The sequence below is a fragment of the Lolium perenne genome, chromosome 2 (assembly GCF_019359855.2).
Source record: "Lolium perenne isolate Kyuss_39 chromosome 2, Kyuss_2.0, whole genome shotgun sequence".
NCBI lineage: Eukaryota > Viridiplantae > Streptophyta > Magnoliopsida > Poales > Poaceae > Lolium > Lolium perenne.
Window position 1 is genome coordinate 307,474,098 of NC_067245.2, and position 11,487 is coordinate 307,485,584.

General features: G+C 49.8%; 1 pseudogene; it reads left to right on the forward strand.

Annotated features, from left to right (window-relative positions):
- Positions 1–3,819: 3,819 nt before the first annotated feature.
- LOC127336907 (uncharacterized) lies at positions 3,820–11,139 on the forward strand (annotated as a pseudogene).
- Positions 11,140–11,487: the final 348 nt, after the last annotated feature.

The following is an 11,487-nucleotide window of genomic DNA, read 5'->3' on the forward strand; positions in this document are numbered from 1 at the left end:
AATCGGAATCTCGACACGATACGATCCTTCCTTCTCGACGCGAAAGTGAAACCTTCCGAACGTCATCTCCATGGGCTCCGCCAGATACGCATATGCATCCAAACGGGAGGGTGGGTGAGGAACAAAATCGACAGGACCAGCAGCGATCTGTTTATCTCGATCCATAGCGTTGCTTGCGGTTGATGATGTCGAAGATCTTGAACGTGCCATCGAGATCAGATCCTTACGCCTCTAGTTCCCACAGACGGCGCCAATTGACAAGGTATCAACTTGTCAATGCCTATGGATTGTAGGCTAGGGTTTAGTTAGAAGTAGAGGGTAAGTAGATCTCGAAGGTTTCAGCCGAAAAGTACTCGATGATTATGAAAACTAGGGTTTGTAATAATGATTCGATTGCCTCTTCGTCCCTCGACTCCTCCTTAATATAGGAGGCGGAGCCGAGGGTTTCGTTTTGTACAAGTTACAGAGTCCGGGACGGTATCTAACTCATCCCGCCAGATTTACAAATAACACTTCCTATTACAACTCTAACTTTCCTTAATATATCTTGGGCTCCCGAATCTTCTTTATTCTTCGGGTATTGGGCCTTCAGTAAACCCCGGATACTATCTTCGGCAGGCCCATTTGGGATGCCTATGTCAACGGATGGTATCATCATTAGTGGGAGCAATGGTGGGAATGGCATGATGAGGAGGTCGTGGTGGGGAGGCGTCGGGTACGAGTATAGTATCTAATTGTTATCTTTATGCACTCTCTTATCTCCTCGGAGTACACGGATGTTATAACATGTATCTACTGGTTCCTAGTGTAAGTTTTGCTGCCGCTAAGTCCATCATATAGCCCGGCGAGCAGCGTCCAGTTCTAATCTCACTGAGTATGTCTCGAGTTTGTTCCTTGGTGCTCACACGCCATTTTCTCCCACTTTTATCTTCTTCCCCTTTATTGGAAATCATTGGCCTGGTTCTTTTGGATAGGTATAAGATGACGACGTTAGCAAGGTTACCTTTCTTGCTAGATTTGCGCAGGATTATGGACGCCATCGTTTATCTTCACAACTCTTGGTCCAATTTATACTCTTACACGTACTTGGATGCTTTATTTTTTTCATTTGTGATTTGAATCTTTGTATTGTATATTTGTATTGACCGTTTGAGTTGTCGTTGTAATATATGTTTCTTGTGAATAATATTGTAAACATGTTATAATGTAACACTGTGAGTGTCTCCAAGTCCACACCCCACGGATATCTGCAGGATCGCTGGAATCCGTATGTTACTGTTTTTGGGACGTTACAGTTGTGCATGCTCTAGCGATGCTACCCATACGGACCGACCTATCCATTTATCCAATTTGGGTAGTGGATGCGTCTGGCCGAACAACACACGTCCTCTCGCATTCTTCCCTTGGCCACCATGGACCCTCCCGCAAGTGGAACACAAGGCACACACACATGCAACTCTATGCCCAAACCCTCGCCTGCTATCTCCGCCGCCACTCTAGGCAGCGTCGCCGTCTACACTCTGGGTCATCGTTGTCGGCATCATTTCCCACCGGATCTTGCAGCGCAGAACCGCGTTCTCTTGCCGTCGTTTTGTACCACCTCCACCAGAGTTTGCTGCTTGTTGTTGTCCCCAGCCATCGCCGCGAGTGTTCCCCCATTTTCAGCAACAGTGCAGCCCACGCAATTTGCCGGAGTTGACTACCTTCTGGAGCTCGACCCTGCTACCGGCCTAGCACCTACACTTCGCTAGCCACACGTACGCTTAGACGCTCGCTAACCCGTGCGCCCATAACCTGCTTATCCAGTCGCCCGACAATGTTTAAGGTATATATGTTCGCCATCTAATTTTATTTCTCTTAATTTGCACGGGCGTAGGTATGGACCACGATGCGTCAATAAAACTGACCAGCAGTCTTAACCTCGCTTAATTCTGCTGGCATGACGCAACATGATAATGTAAAGTGGTCTTAGCCTCGCTTAATACTTGTATAGTATATGATCAACGTATCGACCGCTGATTCGATAATCTTGAAACCGCTGCTTCTTTTCCTCGAAAGTCTTGTCTACAGCCCGCAAGGAGAAATTCTTATGTTCCCATCAAGGTCTGTTGAAACTGAAAAGTGGTTGGGTGCTTTCATAAGCTTGTTGTAGTTGCCTAGCTGAGAGTGGGAGGAGAGTTACACCGAAACGCGTCGGTGTATAATGCACCGTCACGAAGCCTCCAAGTTGGCTAGCTTCACCGCTCAATAAAATTGTTTGCAATCGTGCATCGCTTTCTTTGATGGTTAAAAGTTGAGGTGACGTCCAGCTAGCGTCAGATTTTGGAGGCAGTCTGTGTATCTTCGCAGGAAGATGCTGCCGGCAAAAAATAAAAAAAAGGCAAAGTGCTTTGTTGTATGGGCCGAGGCAGCGTTACAGCTGATCGTGTTGGATGCCTAGCAGGAGAAGACAAAACAATCTTACGCGGCCTGCTCTGCAAAATCAGAAGAGCCCAGCTATGATTTTCAAAATGGTAGGCCCGGGAAACAGTGAGCGAGCCGGCCTTGTTACCGACCCGGCGGACGAGCGTCCCATCCGGCTGTCTCCGTCGCCGGCGGCCAGACGCACCTCGGCACCTGCAAGCGCCAAAATCCGGCCCCCACTAATTTTCCTACGTTCTAGTCATCGCACGCCTTCCTTATTCCCCGGCATGCCGGGAGGCCGGCCGGCTTAGAGCATGTCTAACAGGTCCCGTATTTCGCTGCCCGTATAACTCTCTTATTTCGCCCCGTATCGAAAAACTGCTCCATTTCGAGCCATTCCGTCTAGCAGACCCCGTATTTCGCCCCGTATTTTTAAAAATAAAAACCCCGGGAAGTTCATCTTCATTGATCATACTACGGATCATACATACATTCCGATCATACTACGGATCATACTACATCTAACTACGGATCAACCTACGTCTACTCGTCAAGGATGACGTAGGGGATGAAGGCGATGGAGGCCGCCTCCTCCTGCGCCTCGCGCTCGCTGCGCTCGCCGCGCCTCGAACTCTCGGACGGCGGCGATGGCCGCCGCCGCTCCTCCGCCTCCGCTCGAGCTTTCTGGCGGCATCCGCCTCGGATTCGGCCACCGCACGGCGGAAGGCCGCCTCCTCCTCTCGCCGCTCCTCTTCCTCCTCGCCGCCTCCGCTTCCTCGCCGCCGGTGCTGCCGATGGTCGCCCTCCATGCCGCCATCGCCGCGCGGTCGCGCCGCCATCGCGCGCGCCACTTCTCGAAGGCTTCGCCGCTCATCGGCTTGAGCGGCGGGTCCTGCCGGTACCACCGCCCACCCGCGGCGTACTCCCGGAGCGGCTCCGGCACGTACAGCGCGCCGGCGTACTTGCAGGCCGCGCGACGGCTCCCGGCGGCGGAAAGCTTGCACTTGAGCCGCCAGGCTTCCTCCACGGTGTCCGGCGAGCGGGATCGCTTCGATCCGCTCGCCGGAGAGGCTCTACTACGGCGGCGGGAGTCCATGCAGGTGGCGGCGGGTGGAATGCGGCGCGGGGGAGCGACTAATTGCTCGCCGGAGCAGGAGGAGGAGGCGGCGGCGCACGGCGGAGCTAGGGTTGCGAGTGAGGGGTTAACCCCTCACTCGCACCTGCGCCCACTATATGTACGGGGCGACGGGGCCGATTTCCTGGGCCCCGTATTCCGCCGAAACGGGGCGGCCCGAATACGGGGCCTGCTAGACGGCCCAAACCGCGCCTGCCCCGTATGTCGCCGGAATTTTACGGGTGGGCGGGTTATACGGGGCCTGTTAGACATGCTCTTAGGGTCGCGGAAGGTAGAGTGCTGGCCTCAGCCGTGTCTGGACGACGGCGCTAGGGTCCCGGCTGAGCCATGGCGGCCGTGTCGAGTCAGCGCCAGGACGGGCTGCGATACGGAGGAGTGCTGGTGTAAGTTGTAGTCCTGCACGACCAGTCTCTTCTAGGCTCCTATTTCCAAGCACACCTTGTTTGATTTCTTTTCAGAAAATTTGATTTGGAGATTTTAGAACTGCAAAAGCCTAGATGAAAATTAGTGATGTATGTGACTAATTGGCCACCCATCAGGTCAATCCATCGAAATATATCTTCCACAAGATTTTGTGTGGATGATGATCGAGTGCTCGAGTCTTGGTCCAAGTAAACTGACCGTGTGTGACAAGTTGTACTCCTAGACTTCAATTCCTTGCACGTCCTTGTCTATGACTATACGTCCATATACTCTATAATTAGTACGATGCTAGCGAAAGTTAAAATAAGCTTGCATAAACAACTAAAGATAGAACCACTCACCATTTTCCCGTGAAAGTCTAGCAAATATAGCCCAAAGTTAGTGTATATGCCCACAGGCAGGAGAAGGAAAAGCATGGGTAGCTTCGTTCCATGGGGGTCATTGTCTTTGGGCCTATTTCTCTTGTTACAGTCCATGCTTCACTTATCCTCTGGCTGCTCCGTGGAGGAGAGGACTGCCCTACTGGAAATCCGGTCTTCTCTGATGAGGGCGCGCTCCCTGGTGGCGCTTGATTCATGGGGGAAGGATGGTCATGATTGCTGCTCGTGGGAGCGTGTGAAATGCAACAATAGAACGCAGCGAGTATCCCATCTCGACCTTTCCTCTGTATATGCAACGCTGGATGGAGATGACCGTTGGTATTTAAACTCGACTGTGCTTTCTGTATTCCATGAGCTTCAGTACCTAGATCTATCAAACAATGCTCCATGCTCGCTAAGAGCAAGTCCAGCAGCTCCCCAATTTTTTTCCCCCTATATCTTCATGTAGGGGCCTCCCCTAAATAGATTCTTCCCCTATATTTTGTCATTCTCCAGCAGCACCCCAATATCTTCTCCCCTATATCATATATTCATCTATATTATAACAATATTTAGTAACCGATTTTATTTTCCAAACTGTGAAATCACCAAGCCCAACAGGCCACCACGGTCCGGTCCACACAGCCAAGAACCCACTAAGCATTGTTCTAAAAAAAAGAGAACAAAATCCATCGCGATTGACTTTGCATCTAGAGATAGCAGTTTCTTCTTCCTTGCAGCGACGGTCGCCGTACACATCCGCCTCCGTGCCTCGACCACTGACTCTAGCGTGGCATCACGTCGCTGGCTGCGCCCCACGTCCTGCTGCCTCTCAGCGTTCAGCTGTCGACTGCCCCGCCATGACTCGATCTGGAGCTCGAATTCGAGGTCAATTCAGGCTGAATCGAAGAGAAAAAAGGGCATGGCGAGGCGACCCTGGTAGACCAGCGTGGTGGCGGGAGCAAGCTTCCCCGAGCGAGTGGTCGGGTAGGAGCGTGGATTGGGGACGCCTCCAGAGCCCCCATGCGTAGGGGAGAGGGCGGGGTTGGGTCGGGGACCCCGACCTGTAGGGGAGCTTGTAGGGGCGCTGCTGGAGGGTCGTTTTTCACTCTCTCTCCCCTATTTTGCTTATCGGGGAGGTTGTAGGGTACCTGCTGGACTTGCTCTAAGCTTGGAAGGTATGTTTGTTCTCAAAATTCTCTTTGAACAATACGTATGGGTCGCCTCTTATCCCCCTGACTCGATAAACAAATACACCTGCAGGGTTGGTTGGACTTGCCAAGCTCCGATATCTCGACATCAGTGGCAATATGTGGGGAGTGGGTTTTCCAGAATTTATCGGAGAAATTGTTTCACTGGAAGTCTTGGCGCTCAACTATAACAACATGACCGGAGGTCTTCCGGGCTCAGGTACTTAATTTTGCTGCTTCCAGTAGAATTAGTATCAGGTAGATGTTGACATTTCATATCCATAATCGTCACATGTCCCTTCCTACACACTTTGCAGCTGTAAAGAATCTTAGAAACTTGCGACAATTAAATATGTCTTGGAATAGGTTTGACGGAAACCTCCCGGAATCACTATTTTCACTTCCTCACCTAAAGATCCTAGATCTCGCCAGAAATAACTTCGGTGGGCATATTCCAGTTAGTTCATCGTCTGGACCAATTTCACTTGAAGTCTTAGATCTCAGCATTAATTTCTTCAACGGAACTCTCCCGGTTAGAGGTAAAAATAATCTTACATTCGGAAAAGGAACTTGATGTTTCATGATACTTCACAGTAGTTCAGTTTCTAAAACGGAAGGCTCGAAATGAGCCCGACTTTGAATTAACAAAGCCATCAACCGGCTAGGAGTTACACCAGAAGTTACAACACACACGCGCAAAGCGCAAACCGAAACAAAAAACAGAAGACAACACAAGAAACATCAAGCCCGCCGGAGCGTCAACTTGAACCATGAAAAGGGAGCTTTGTCTTCTGCAGCACCGGAGCAATCACGGCCATGTCCGCACCAACAAACCTCCACCGCACCAAGACTGCAATCCACGGGGAACTCAACGACGGGCCGACCACCTAACAGAGCTTGAGGAGCCAAAGGAGGAGGGGTCTTGCGGCGACGCCTCCAAGAAGGGGAATGGCGCTGGAGTGCGCCATCGTCACCGGCAGAGACAGAAGGTCCTGCAAAGTTTTCACCCAGACCTAGGAGCCACCACCCCTGGAGCTCGAGCTAGGTCCAGACCTGGAACACAACATCATCCCCTGGCATTGGGATAAGCACACCGGCAAAGGCTACGACCAGACGCCGACCTAGCAAAGCCCCCCAAGGCGCTAGGGAGGACATCAGCTACCGCAGCTAGCCGTGTAAAAACAGCCAAGCCGACGTTGCGAGAGGGCTGAAACACCAGCAAGAGGTCACAGGGTGATCCACAAGACACTACCAGAGAGGCATGCCCAAAGCGAGGCCCCCAAGGAGAGCAGATTGAGGCGGAGGGATGGAGCCCATCACTTCGAATAGGAGAGACAGCATCGGGACGCCTTCAACAAGGGAGCGACACCCGCAGGTGCCGCCGTCACCGGCACAAAGCCATCGCCATGTGCAGCTTTCGCTGAGGTCCAAACACCCGATCAAAGTTCCGGACGCCATCGCGAGGGCGTAGAGCAGACAAAGCAGAAATCGCTGCCGCGCCCCCAACCGAAGCCGCACTAAGCACTAGCCCCAACTAGACTCGAGCGCAAGGTGAACGCAGACCGTCGGCAATGCCGGCCGGACCTGCATCTAGACGTCGACGACACTAGATCGGCGGCAACCCGACGACCCCACCATCCCCGCAGCGTCACCACTGCGGCGAACGCGACCAAATCGGTCGGAGGGAAGCATACCAAAGCAGCGAGAGCAGGTAGCAACGAGCATCTTTGCCTACCCCGGCGAGCACGCGCGGCCCAAGGACCCACTCCTGGATGGCCGGCAAGAACGTCGCCCACAACGACAACGAAACAGGATCGAAACCCCCAAGGTCCCGACACGGCTAGCGGGGCCGCCGGACCCCGGCCACCGCGCAGGACGGACAACACGCTGCTCAGCCGACACCATCAATCCCAGCCGCGCGACGGCAGCATACACGGGAGGCCACGATGGGGAAGGCAAGGGTGTGAGGGCGACCGGGCCCACCAAGCCCAGATCTAGGCCCGCGGGCCAAGATCTGGCCGCCCCCAGGAGCAACCCCTGCAAAGACCGGCGGCGGCGGCCGAGGCTCCACCACCGCGCCCGAGCACGAGCTACGCCATGGCGGGAGCCCGCAGCGGCCGGGCCGGGCCGGCGCCTTCTCCGCCGCAGAACGAGGCCGCCCGACGGAGCGTCCCCGCGCGGGAGAGAGAAGGCCGCCGCCGCCAAAGACCGCCAGTGGCTTTGCCCGGCGGCTCCCGCCGGCGGCGGCGACGAGGGAAGGTGTGGGGGAGGGGCGCGCGGGCGTGGGCGGCGGCGCCCGGCCGCCCTCGGGGGGGCGACGGGAGCGGGGGGAGCGGGGGGGGGTGGGGGGAGGGATCCCACAGTAGTTCAGTTTCTGCCACCTGCACTAATTATACTACTTGCGTGCATCACAGCTTTTAATAATATCAGGAGCTTGAATTTGGCTATCAACCAGTTCAGTGGATCTCTTTCTGTGTCATTGTTTGCACTTCCTCATCTGAAGTTCCTAGATCTCTCGCATAATAATTTTGAGGGACGTTTTCCCATTAATATGTCTTCCAAACAAATGCCACTTGAAGTTTTAAATCTCATGGGTAATAATATGAGCGGAGCTCTTCCGACTGAACAAGGTAATCCTAACATAATGAGTATTTCCTCCTTATATCAGTTAAAGTAATGTAACCACTTTATAATATTATTACATAACTTTCCCATTTCTGCAGCATTTGGAAATCTCCTGAACCTACGAGAGTTGTATTTGAGTTCCAACAAATTCAGCGGAAACATTCCAACATTCTTATTTTCGCTTCCACATATTGAACTGCTGAATCTCTCAGCAAACTTCCTCGGTGGAAAAATTATGATAAACCCATCTTCGAATGTTTCTTTGTCGCTTAAGAGTCTCCAGCTTTCCCAAAAACAAGTTGAGTGGTAGTTTTTCTTTCATTTGGCTCAGAAATCTCACAAAACTAGAGATAGACCTTTCAGACAATTCTAACCTAGTTGTTGATGTCAATATTCCTGGATGGACACCTCTGTTCCAATTGAAAGAGCTATTGCTCTCGAGTTGTGACCTTGACAAGAACATTATTTCCGAACCACATTTTTTACGCACACAACATCATTTAGAGGTGCTTGATCTGTCCAACAATAAATTGTCAGGTAGCATGCCGAATTGGTTGTTTACTAAGGAAGCAAGACTACGAGTTCTAAACCTTGGAAATAACTCACTAACTGGATCGCTGGACCCAATATGGCATACCCAATCTTCACTTCAGTTTATCAACATACACATGAACCATGTCGCAGGACAGCTGCCAGCCAACATCAGCTCAATGTTTCCAAGTTTGGTTGTCCTAGATTTTTCTGATAACAGCTTGTTTGGGCAAATACCAACTTCCCTGTGCGAGATAAGCTTCATGAGTTTTGTGGACCTATCAAACAATAAACTTTTTGGGGAAGTTCCACCTTGTGTTTTCACTAATTATCCCATGCTGTCTACCTTGAGAGTATCAAACAACAAGCTTGGTGGTGTGGTTTTTGGAGGGATGAGTAATATCTCCATTGAATCGGAGTTGCTCCTAGATGGTAATGAATTTGTTGGTACAGTGCCTCATTATTTATCAGGAGAGAATTTAAAGGTCATTGACTTGCATGATAACAAGCTAACTGGCAAACTTAATACGTCATTGTGGAGCATGTCTTCTTTGCTGGTACTAAACCTTGCTGGCAACAGCATAACTGGCAAAATTAGTCCAGAAATCTGCGGCTTGACGAGTCTTCGACTTTTAGATATATCGAGCAACAACTTTACAGGATCTGTGCCAAACTGTAGTTTCATGTCGCTCAATTTTGTTAATATGTCTGGGAATTCCTTATCTGGTGATATATCTTTACTCATTCCCAATGCGTCCAGTCTGATTACTTTGGATATTACTCAGAATCAGTTCACGGGCAACCTTCATTGGGTACATTATCTTGACAATATTAGACTACTTTTATTGGGAGGAAATAAATTTGAAGGACAGATCACTCCAAAGCTGTGCAAGCTCCTATACTTGAGGATAATTGACTTGTCTCATAACAGGCTTTCAGGTTCGTTGCCAGAATGTATTGCTAATATATCGTTCATAGGTGCCACAGATGATCAAATTTTTAAGCTAGCCCATGAGGCAAGCTTGGAGTCCTACTCCTACTCCTACAGTACATCGTATGCCTTAAGGGGCTTCAGTTTTGCTACCAAAGGGAATATCTACACATATGGCCGCAGTTTCTTCGTTTCGATGTCTGGTATCGACCTATCTGCAAACATGCTGAATGGAGAAATTCCCTGGGAGCTAGGAAATCTGAGCCACATCAAATCCCTCAATCTGTCCTACAATTTCTTTGTTGGCCCAATCTCGACGACCTTTGGCGGCATGCAGGAGATAGAAAGCTTGGACCTCTCTCATAATGTGTTGAGTGGACCGATACCTTGGCAGTTAACCCAGCTATCATCATTGGGCGTGTTCTCTGTGGCATACAACAACTTGTTAGGATGCATACCGAACTCTGGCCAGCTCGGCTCATTTGCCATGGAGAGCTACCAATACAACACCAACCTTCAGAACATCACACAGGGCAAAATGTGCGCTCTCGATAGAGATCCAGTGCCTTAGGAAGATGCGACAAAGACGTATGGTGACCAAGTTCTATACGCGATCACGGCTGCCGCGTTTGTGTTGGCATTTTGGGCCACCGTTGGGTTCTCATTTTGCCACCCGTACGGAAGGACTGGTAGTGCTCAAGCTGTACTCTGTCGAAAGGAAAACAAATATTTGTGATCCACAAAATTTTAAGAGCTATTGAAATTTCATTCTGGATGTGTAATGTAAACTATGGACATTTCCTTGGTTATATTTCTACACATAATGTCCAAGTTCTGTATTTTCAGAGTATTTCCGTAGTACCAGATTATATTTTTTTCTTATGAAGAATGTATCAGAGTGTACTTGATTAAACGAAGTCAGAACTACCTGGCGCAGGCCCTCTTTTTAAATCCTGCTACTGCTGTGTTGTACTCAAATAAACTTTTAATTAGATTGATTCACGAAAAGGTATGTACTTGTTCACCAATTTATTGCAAGTATCTATAATCATGAAAATGCATATGCTACCTGACCGAGAGGATGAACGGGTATCCTCAGGTGGTGCACTATATGTTATCTGAAGAAACCATGTCAGAACAATATGGCAATCATAGCTCCGGAAGGGAAAAAGGAACAGCATGTAGGGGAATTACTGGTCAGAATTCATTATCCGCAATTCCGCATGAACCAACCACTTCGCAATGGATGGATGCGTTTTATGTATCCTAGATACAGATCTGGTATCAGCGCAAACTGCAAACACTTGTGTGGGTTACTGAATAGCTCCGGAAGGGAAAAAGGAACAGCATGTACGGGAATTACTGGTCAGAATTCATTATCCGCAATTCCGCATGAACCAACCACTTCGCAATCGATGGATGCGTTTTATGTATCCTAGATACAGATCTGGTATCAGCGCAAACTGCAAACACTTGTGTGGGTTACTGAATACTCTGTACTACATTTGAATTGTCTCTAGGGGAGGAGGCAACTATTTTTAACATGATTTCCTGTGGTGTGGGTTACAGAAAAAAAAAACACTTCACACGTGCTTTCCGAGTAGCAGAAAGTTTTATATGGCTGTAAGGCCAAAATAGATCTCGGGTCTTCGGGATTAGTGGCAGAGTGAATATGTAGGCTCTGAAGTTTCTTCGTGAACTTTGGAACAGCTGTGTATGTGAAACTATTTTATAATTTGACAATGAATTAACCACCAATCATATGAACTACTACTCTGCTAATATAAAACTAATAGGGGTGGAAACAGATCGGATACAGATCGGATAGTGCCCTTCCATATCTATTTCCATATTTTATAAAACGAATACGGTTGTTGCCGAATATGAATT